The sequence below is a fragment of the Pinus tabuliformis genome, chromosome 4_2 (genome assembly GCF_031772625.1).
Source record: "Pinus tabuliformis cultivar Carrire ecotype Pingquan chromosome 4_2, CPIR1, whole genome shotgun sequence".
NCBI lineage: Eukaryota > Viridiplantae > Streptophyta > Pinopsida > Pinales > Pinaceae > Pinus > Pinus tabuliformis.
In genome coordinates this window covers 533,274,471-533,285,740 of record NC_142304.1, presented here as the reverse complement: position 1 = coordinate 533,285,740, position 11,270 = coordinate 533,274,471, and the positions used below count along the sequence as shown (strand labels likewise).

At 34.3% G+C, this 11,270-nt stretch overlaps 1 pseudogene; it reads left to right on the top strand.

Annotated features, from left to right (window-relative positions):
* Nucleotides 1-5,538: 5,538 nt before the first annotated feature.
* LOC149170393 (putative E3 ubiquitin-protein ligase ARI8 pseudogene) lies at nt 5,539-7,194 on the top strand (annotated as a pseudogene).
* The last annotated feature ends 4,076 nt before the right edge of the window (nt 7,195-11,270 follow it).

Genomic DNA, 11,270 nt, shown 5'->3' with positions numbered 1-11,270 from the left:
TCTAGTTTTTAAAATAAAATATATCAAATGCCTGGAAATTTAGAAAATTTTGCAATATTTTTGCCAAATCTTTATAGTGAATATTTCTGGGATTACAAAGATTTGTCAAAGTCTCTACATTTATAACAAACATATGGTTCCTAAGGTTTTCTCTGATCTCATTTTACTGGGAAAGCGAAGTAGACCACAAACACCAGTTTGTGATTTCATTGTACAGGAAATTTTGATCGTATAGACGAGTTGGACAGTTCTTGTTTTGGGTATCTTAAATAACGGGAAATTTGTAGCTCAAACCTCATGGATTTTGGACATATTTGACTCGCTCTGCTCACGCATTTTTGCAACTGGGGGAATTCTTCATTGAAGAGTTTTGGCTGAGAATATGATGGCAACTACTTCTATGCCTATGCGTTCACCACCTTCTCCATCCCCATCAAAGTTATTAAATATAAATATTAGAGTAATTAATAGTTAGTTGTAAAAATTATTGAATATGTAAATATTATATAAAAGATATTAAACATATAATTATTAGAGTAAAATAATGGTTGGAAGGAATATTTTAATATTTAAAATTTTAAAATTTTAATATTTTAATATATATTTAGGCCGATAGGGCTTCCTATGCATCAACAATCGTCAACACTTTTACCCTGCTCCGTTCGATCAGGTAAGACTCTTTCGACCGTTGATTTGAAGTGTCATCTCACAAGCATGCACTGCACTTTGATTGCTTTTTCCAAATATCGGTTGAGTTGCCTTCTTCTCCAAGTTCTGATGTGCATTGAACCTAGCCCTGTTATGCAAAAACTCTGTCCTTTAGTACCCAAAGATTATTCGGAAAATATTCCCCTGTAAATACCTCTCCATTCTGTAAATGAATGGACGAGAGGGAGGTCGAATGTTGAGCTGCGGCGTAGTGTAATTCAGCGTTCAGAGGTCGAGGGTTCGACTCTCGTTAGACGTCATGACAGACACCACAGATGATATTGCTAAGGATATCTCATTCCAGGCCTTCGAGGACGACTTCCGTCTACTTGGCAGTCTTCTTAACGATGTAGAGATGAATTTTTCCAATCCCTGCAGAACAGAAATTAAGTCTTCCAAAGCAAGGATCTCGGCAGCTCCTTGTGGGGGAGCTCGTAGGGTTTGATCGCCAGTTGCAAAACCATGTGAGTCTTGTTTCCTTTCCTCTGTTCAATGCTTAGTTGTTCATTCATTATTAATATATATATATATTTTTTAATGCTTGTTCTTTAATTAGAATAATTTAATTTGACGAATTTCGTCCACTTTGTTTTCGGAACCCTGTACCCTGCAATTATTTGATTATATTACTTTGTCTTTGGATTCGAACCCTATAACGTGCAATTTATTTATTTGATCCTAGATTTGAACCATGTAACCCGCATTTTATTTATTTGATTCCAGATTCGAACCTTGTAACCTACAATTATTTGAATTGACTACTTTATCTTCGTATTTGAGCCCTGTATCTGGAAAGCGGAAACACATGTTCTGCTACTATTCACCATTCGTCATCCCTACCTATTCGAAGCTATTAATTCCGTTTTCTGGAATGATAATGGTCACCACCTGTGTAGGATTGTGGTATTCAAATCTTGCTGTCTATGTTATGGATATTTGGTGGATGCAGGAATTTTTTGGCTGAAATCTGGGGTACCGAGTTTCGCGCGCTTAAATCAAGCTAGGGTTTATGTTGCAGTTTCTAAGATGAGTCATATTAGACAAACCTCCATTGAATTTTCCGGGCGGCTGATAGGACTCTAGCGGGTTGTTTCGAAATTCCGTAGCCGTTCGACAATTTCGTCAATTTTCGTTCAATTCTGGTGGAAGTTATCTAGAATTGGTAAATGCTGCAAAATATCAATAAAATACCTAATAAATTTTGTGAAATCTTGATGGTTTTTCTAAATTTGATCTTCTTCCCCTCTGTTTGTTAGTACATAATACGAATTTACCGCATTTTCGTCAGTGTCTTTTACTATCAATAAATTGTCTCACAAAATGGTTAAACTTTACACTATATTTGAATGTATGAACTTTTAGATAGGGTTGGGAGAATATCAAATGGTCTTTTGCAAATTATTAGAGTAAAATAAGGGTTGGAAGGAATATTTTAATATTTAAAATTTTAAAATTTTAATATTTTAATATATATTTAGGCCGATAGGGCTTCCTATGCATCAACACCCTGCTCCGTTCGATCAGGTAAGACTCTTTCAACCGTTGATTTGAAGTGTCATCTGACAAGCATGCACTGCGCTTTGATTGCTTTTTCCAAATATCGGTTGAGTTGCCTTCTTCTCCAAGTTCTGCTGTGCATTGAACCTAGCCCTGTTATGCAAAAACTCTTTCCTTTAGTACCCAAAGATTATTCGGAAAATATTCCCCTGTAAATATCTCTCCATTCTGTAAATGAATGGACGAGAGGGAGGTCGACTGTTGAGCTGCGGCGTAGTGTAATTCAGCGTTCAGAGGTCGAGGGTTCGACTCTCGTTAGAAGTCATGACGGACACCAGAGACGATATTGCTAAGGAGATCTCATTCCAGGCCTTCGAGGACAACTTCCATCTGCTTGGCAGTCTTCTTAACGATGTAGAGATGAATTTTTCCAATCCCTGCAGAACATAAATTAAGTCTTCCAAAGGAAGGATCTCGGCAGCTCCTTGTGGGGGAGCTCGTAGGGTTTGATCGCCTGTTACAAAACCATGTGAGTCTGGTTTCATTTCCTCTGTTCAATGCTTAGTTGTTCATTCATTATTAATATATAAATATATTTTTTAATGCTTGTTCTTTAATTAGAATAATTTAATTTGACGAATTTCGTCCACTTTGTTTTCGGAACCCTGTAGCCTGCAATTATTTGATTATATTACTTTGTCTTTGGATTCGAACCCTATAACGTGCAATTTATTTATTTGATCCTAGATTTGAACCATGTAACCCGCATTTTATTTATTTGATTCCAGATTCGAACCCTGTAACCTACAATTATTTGAATTGACTACTTTATCTTCGGATTTGAGCCGTATATCTGGAAAGCGGAAACACATGTTATGCTACTATTCACCATTCGTCATTCCTACCTATTCGAAGCTATTAATTCCGTTTTCTGGAACGATAATGGTCACCACCTGTGTAGGATCGTGGTATTCAAATCTTGCTGTCTATGTTATGGATATTTGGTGGATACAGGAATTTTTTGGCTGAAATCTCGGGTACCGAGTTTCGCGCGCTTAAATCAGCTAGGGTTTATGTTGCAGTTTCTAAGATGAGTCATATTAGACAAACCTCCTTTGAATTTGCCGGGCGGCTGATAGGACTCTAGCGGGTTGTTTCGAAATTCCGTAGCCGTTAGCCGTTCGACAATTTCGTCAATTTTTGTTCAATTCTGGTGGAAGTTATCTAGAATTGCTAAATGCTACAAAATATCAATAAAATACCTAATAAATTTTGTGAAATCTTGATGGTTTTTCTAAATTTGATCTTCTTCCCCTCTGTTTGTTAGTACATAATAGGAATTTACCCCATTTTGTGAGTGTCTTTTACTATCAATAAATTGTCTCACAAAATGGTTAAACTTTACACTATATTTGAATGTATGAACTTTTCGATAGGGTTGGGAGAATATCAAATGGTCTTTTACAAATTTAATATAACTTTGCCTAATATTGTCGACTTGTTAGATAATCTGAATTTCGCAGAAGGTTTGTTAAAACTGATTGTTATATTTAAGAACAACTTAATTTTATAAAAGTTGTAAACACAGAGTATGAAATTACTCTACGTCGTGGATTTCTATGGACCTGGTGTTCGTAGGGAAGAATCTTGGAATGTTTTTAACATTTGTCGTTTGGTTAATAAATTTCTAGTTTTTAAAATAAAATATATCAAATGGTTAGAAATTTAGAAAATTTTGCAATATTTTTGCCAAATCTTTATAGTGAATATTTCTGGGATTACAAAGATTTGTCAAAGTCTCTACATTTATAACAAACATATGGTTTCTACATTTATAACAAACATATGGTTCCTAAGGTTTTCTCTGATCTCATTTTACTGGGAAAGCGAAGTAGACCACAAACACCAGTTTGTGATTTCATTGTACAGGAAAGTATAGACGAGTTGGACAGTTCTTGTTTTGGGTATCTTAAATAACGGGAAATTTGTAGCTCAAACCTCATGGATTTTGGACATATTTGACTCGCTCTGCTCACGCATTTTTGCAACTGGGGGAATTCTTCATTGAAGAGTTTTTGCTGAGAATATGATGGCAACTACTTCTATGCCTATGCGTTCACCACCTTCTCCATCCCCATCGTGAACAGTCACTTGCACAATCTGGCCATCAATCTTCAGCATCCTTGTCACCTCTTCAGTCCACATGAGAGTCGAGCAGCAATAATGAAGCCACCTTGCTTGGCACGTATTTCAACCAAGACTGGTTGTTTTGCTTGTGGCACCGATCAAGGTCTCAATTGTGATCCTTTCGAAGAAACTTTCAGAAGAAATTTCAGAGGAGGAATTGACATAGTTGAGAGGCTAATCAGGAGGGTAATGCAATTCAGAATTTGTGATTATTTAATACTCTTAGTTTGAATATTTGTGATTATTTCATCCTTCAGAGATGGGCGGAACTTGGCCTTCATTTCTGTTATGGGCGGCCTTCATTTCTGCGGCCTTCATTTTTATGGGCGGAATACATATGATATACATATCTATAAATGCATTCTTTGTACCATTTTTCCAATTTTCATATTATTTTTCTAATTTAAAAAATCTATCCCCCTCTCTTTGCACTTTTTAGGGCAACTGCTAGTTATAATTATAAGTTTATAAAATTGGTCCATTTACTTTGATTTTAATAAGCACATAAGTAGCAGAATTAACTTATTTAATTAAATTTTACTCCTAATCTTGTCTAAACTAACCCTTTTACCAGTCACCAGTGAAATTTAGGGTTACTTGGTCATGAGATTTAAGGGGTGGAGGTTCTACTTTATCTATTTAATACACAAAACTAGATCTGTTGCCGTTGTCAATTTAGCCGTTACCTGATCATGAGATTTACAGTTTGATGTTCTGCGAAAGTAGAAATGCCATGTGATTTACGCCTAAAAATTCTGTGTAGGGAAAGGAAAAGTCATTAGAATATTTCAAAAGAAGAAGAAACGAAACGTTACTTCTCTTTACTCTTTATATTCAGATACCACTCACTCAATGAAATTTCATGTAAACGTGGTGTGGAGTGATATGAGAACGAATTCTCTTTAACTCCATGATACTCTCCGACCTGCAGAAGCAGCTCTCATCACACTGAAATGTGCTTCTGCTTCTCTGGCGTTATCTTGGCGTTTGGTATTCTCATCCCTCCTCCCTTTCTGTCTGTTGTAGGTGCGGACTAGGTTTTCATTCTATGTTTGAGGAAGCAGAGCAACCTTGACAGCCAACCTCCCGTGATTTATTCTATTGCCTTTACCCCAGATTGCACAGGCATTGTAATTTTCGTGAAAAATGGCAGAGATATATGACAGAGGAAGCGATGAAAGCGAAAGCGAAGGGGTTGATGAAGATGAAGAATTGAGATATGATAGCATGGCGGACATAGCACCCAGTCATCATGATGACAATACCAGACGTATGAATTACACCGTTTTAAGTCTGAACGACATTCGTGAGCGTCAGCACAATGCTACCAAAAGCGTTTCCAATGTGCTTGCTGTCTCTGAAGCCGAGGCAACTATTCTTTTGCGTCACTTCGATTGGAATTCTACTAATGCCTGCGATCAATGGTTTGCCGATGAGGAGAGAGTAAGGAATGTTGTGGGCCTATTGTTGCAGCCCGACGATAAACATGAGACCAAAGAAGAAAAATGGGAGGAGTTAACTACCTGTCCGATATGTTTCCATGATTTCAAGATCAGAGACATGAAGTCACTCAAGTACTGCGAGCATTTATTTTGCCAAGATTGTTGGCGAACTTTTATTCACACATCAATAAATCATGATGGTTCAGGATGCCTCAACCTACGATGTCCACATCAAGGTCCACATCAAGGTCCACGATGCCGTGCCATTGTGAGTGAAGACATGGTTTTTTCTCTGGGGTTATCTGAGGAAGATAAGAACAAATATAGAACCTATCTTGTGAGGTCATATGTTGAACAAAACAGTAGGGTTAAATGGTGTCCAGCGCCAGACTGTGCGTACTGTGTGGAGGTTGACTCTGCTAATTCTAATGTAACTCATGAGGAGGTTGTCTGCAATTGTTCACATAAATTTTGCTGGAATTGTTTAGAGGAGTCTCATCGTCCAATAGGCTGCGACACAGTCAGAAAATGGATTGATCAAATTAATTATGGTGATTCACTCAATGCGTACTGGATACTTCGTAATTCCAAGCCGTGTCCAAGGTGTAAACGACCAATAGAGAAAGATCAAGGGTGTATGCACATGACATGTAGTTCCCCGTGTGAATTTCAATTCTGTTGGGTATGCCTTGGTGATTGGTATAACGATACTCATTCTGCCCATCGTTGCAACCAATATAGGTCTGAGGCTGCAACATCAGGAAGACATGATGGGAATCAATCGACCAATCCGGTCTCAGATAGATTGGAATTTTATGCGCGAAGATGGAAGGCAAATGAAGAATCAGAGGAAAAGGCCTTATCTGAGCTGCAGCGTGTGCGAGAGGTAGAGATTAAAAGATTGAATGAGTGTATACAGACGAGAAAGAGTCGATCTGGTTTAACAGGGTTCAAATGTCTGGTAGATGCATGGTTACAGATAGCAGAATGCAGGCACATGCTTAAATGGACATATGCATATGGCTATTATTTAACCCCATCCAGCGATCATGATCAGGAAGCTGATATTGTTCGCAAAAAACAAAATCTTTTCGAATTCCTGCAAGGTGAAGCTGAAAGTAGTTTAGAACGACTTCATCATTGCGTTGAACGAGAGTTGCAAGACCATATAGAAATCGCCCTTAAAGCTGACGCTTATACTTCGACTGGGAAAAAGGCGTTGCGCGATTTTGATGACTTCTGTATCAGGCTTGAAAAGCTCACAAAATCGACGGGCCAATATTTTGAAAACCTAATTCAGGCTTTTGAAAACAATCTCTCCGAAGTTAGTCGGATTAATGCACCAGCAGGGTGCGCATGAAGAAGCTTGATTCTATTTATTATTTAAATTATTATTTAAATTTAATGCTTGATTCTATTTATTGAGATTATATTAAAGGGTATTTTGACATACACAACTCTATGACATCCCATTTTTATATGGTTCAATTTGAATGTCAATATTATGGTCTGTTATTAATATTTATTTTAATATTTAATAAATATAGTTATTTTATTTTATTTTATTATAAATATTAATATTTAATAAATATAGTTATTGTTTTTTTATTTTAATCTAATAAAATAAATTATTATTTAAATTTAATGTATGATTTTATTTATGGAAATTATATTAAAGGGTATTTTAGGATATACATAAGTCTATCAAATCCAAAGAAATTATTATTTAAATTTAATGTTTGATTCTATTTATGGAGATTATATTAAAAGGTATTTTGGCATACATATAAGTTTATCAAATTCCATTTTATATTCTTCAATTTAAATTTTTTTATATTCTTTCATTTGAATTTTAAATGGGTTGGATTCAATTCTGAGAAGCAAGATGTTTTTCAATTACTTTTGATATTGTCTATCTGGTTCTATTTGGGAAAATTTTATAAAATTTGTTTTTTAATTTAAGTAAATGGATAAAGAACATCATTTATTTTAATTTTTTTCTAACTATTACTAAGATGTAAAAAAACTACTCTTAAGATGTAAACCAATTAGAAACATGGCGTTTTACTAATGTACTCATTATCTAAAAGTCAGAGATTCAAAACTTCTAATTGTAGAAAGCAAAACAAGTTTTAATTCACATGAAGGCTTAGTCTTGATTCAGTTGTGAAACATGTCGTCCATCTCAATATGCTATATAAAAAATGTCTTTTAACATGTGTATAAAACCAAAACCCATCTTCATATATATTTTTTTAAACAGTCACTAAAATATAGACCAATTAAACTAGTGTTTTATTAATTCACTCTTTAAAAGTTAAATAAATTTAAAAAGACATTAAATACGGCTAATAAATCCATTGTAAACTCGTTAAATATAAATAATGATATTTTAAGGCTCTATCTTCCTTTAACATCTTAAAACTATTTCAAATTAGTCATCCCTTAGATTAAAAAGAATTCCCGGATCTTTGGAATAATTCAATAAGTCTTTTAAATGACTCCTTTTCATAATGCCAGCATCCGAGTGAGCTACGTATCTACCTCGAGTATTTCTCAAGTTTAATTGAAAACCAATACAAGGGCCAAACATGTATTTCCGATAGGTAAACGAGAATATAATGAGAATCCCACGACAAACCAAACATGTAAGATGATGCACACATGCCTATATGACATAATGAGAAACTAACACATGTAATGCAACATAATGGTACATCAAACATTATATCTAATTTTTCAACCCTACAACATTTTTTACGTGTGTAAATATGTTTTTTAATGACTTTTGAAATATTATTAGAATTTGTCGGAATAGAATATTCATGTTTGTTAAATTTTTATAAATGTCTTCTCACAATTTTATGATTTTGAATTTAATTATGTGCTAGAAATATATTTGTATTTTGATTTTGAATTTAATAATGTATTAGAAATATATTTTAAATCATAAAATATAATAATCTAATTCTATTAAAGATATTAATAATTTAAATTTTACTATAAACAATATTAATAGAAAAAAAATTAGGAAATGTAAAATAATATAAAAACAAAAATAATTATCAAATTTATTGTTTGAAATTTCAAAATTTATTGTTTGAAATTTCATAACTTGAACTGTTAATTTTGACCACTTATATAGTATCTTTTATGCTATTTCTCTTATATAGCTTCAATGGCCTAATGGTTAAGAGCATGTGTTTCCTCTTAGAAGGTGACAAATTCAAAACAAGAGGGGTAGAGTATGTATACTTTTATAGGCTTAGTAGTCAAATCCTTGTGCTTCTTTCCCTTTAAAAAATGTAAACACCCCCGAGATTTTATCATTGAGCTGGTTAAATTTATGCAACGATAGTCAGAGCACATTTTGTGATATTTTATTGCTCGTTAAAAAAAATAAACATCTCTGAGTTTTCATCATTACACTCGTTAAATCCATACAACGATGCACTGAGAAACTCTTTTTTGATCTTTTTCCAGCTCATAAATAGAAAAAGACTAAAAGAGCATTCTTTTTAGGCGCTTTTTTCTCTCTGTTTAAACTGAAAAAATCCTGAGCTATGTTTTGCTGCTAGTTAAACTTGCTAAAGATGACCCAAGCTATGTGTTGTTGCTCATTAGACTTGCTAAAGATAACCCAAGCATTCTTTTAGGTAGTTTTCTTTTTGCATAAGGTTTGGTTTTTTTTGCATGTCCATTTGGGTGGTGTGGTTTTTTGTTTTGTAGGGAAAAAGAGTTTTTTCAAGTAAGCACACACCCCAAAGATTCAACGACTAAAAAAATAAACCCCTTCCTCTTTTCCAAAAATTACTAACCTTTTAAACTAGCTCACTTGGTTCAAAGGTACTTTATGAGAATAGAGGCCTTGGGTTCAAGTCTTTCTTTTTGTTGACTTACTTTTTCAAAAAGCACATGTAACTTGTGTTTTAAATTTACTTTATGTAAAAGTGTTCTCACCCATTATAAAAACGAGTCATAATTCTAAAGTCTCTTTATCTTTTATTTAAGTTACAATTTAGTGAGTATCTCATAAAGTACCATTGTGAAAGTGACTTTCATTTAGTTATAAAAGTGGGTCACATAAATTTTTTTTTTAAAGTGAGCTAATTAGATTATGTTTGGAAAGGGGGCGATTTTTTTTTAAATATAACATTATCATTCACTTCTACACATTCACGCACTTTGTCGGCATCGTCAACAACTTTTCTTCAAAAAGCCACAACTTCTTCATCCGGAAGTAATTTTCAGAGCCGTTTATTTTTAATCAACTTAATTTTTCAAGATATTTCCACTTAGTTTCAACATATATAGCTTTAGTTTCTATTAAAATGGAAATTCCATGCCAACTTATTCTTGACAACATCAACTAATTCCAATGGTGGTCCTACATTTTGGATTTACTTAGAAGTAAAGGTCTTTACAGAATAGCCTCAGGCCGAGAAACTAAACCTAAAGATGAAGATAAGGCAGCCAAATTGGAAAATAGGCAAGATCAAGCATGCGGGTTGATAGGGATGTCTATTTCTCTAGACCTTAGATTCCATATCACAAAACTTGATACCCTTAATGAATCAATGAAACAACTCACTAAAGTTTTTGGAATTAAAAATGAAATTAGAACACATTAACTCGAAATTGAGTTTCTTACGTTGGACCCAAATATTTTTTCTCCCATTGAACATTTTTTTTCCAATTTCAATACCCTTAGACTACTCTTGGAAGATGTTAAGGTTAAGAAAGAAGATGGAAGCCTTGGAAGCGACAATGAAGAAGCATAACTACCATTTGGAGCACTCTTCAACTCCAACTTCATCTTTAGGAATAACACTTTGTGCATGTGGTTGTTAAGAATCTTGGTCTGGTTATGCACTAAATGCATCTTCTTCTTCTCATTCTCATGAGTGGCTCATTGATTCTGGAGCTTCTTATCACATGGCCAAAAAAAAAGCCATGTTTTCTTCTTTAAATGATTGTAACACCAAAAATATATATGCTGGTGATGATAGATCTCTGAGTTCTGTAGGGACTGGAATTGTTCATTTAGACAATGGTCAATTTAATGATGTATTATGTGTTCCAACCTTATCTTGCAACCTTCTATCTATATATCAGATAACTCATTTAGGTGAAGGTAAAACCGTTGAATTTTCACCCCACGATGTTTTAATTAAGGACCTAAGAGATCCTAGAAAGATTTTAGCTACTGACATTGCTGATGATTATACAAGGTTGTATAAGTTTTACAACTTTGGTTCATCAACTCTTCCCTCGGTATTTGTTGCTCATAATGATGAAGTTAACAAACTTTGACACGAGTGATTTGGTCACTTAAACTATTGCTCCCTTCAAAATCCATGTAAGGAAAATATGGAGATAGGTCCTGATACGGTATCTTGTAGAGATGGTGTTTGTTTTGGATGTGTACTCGAAAAA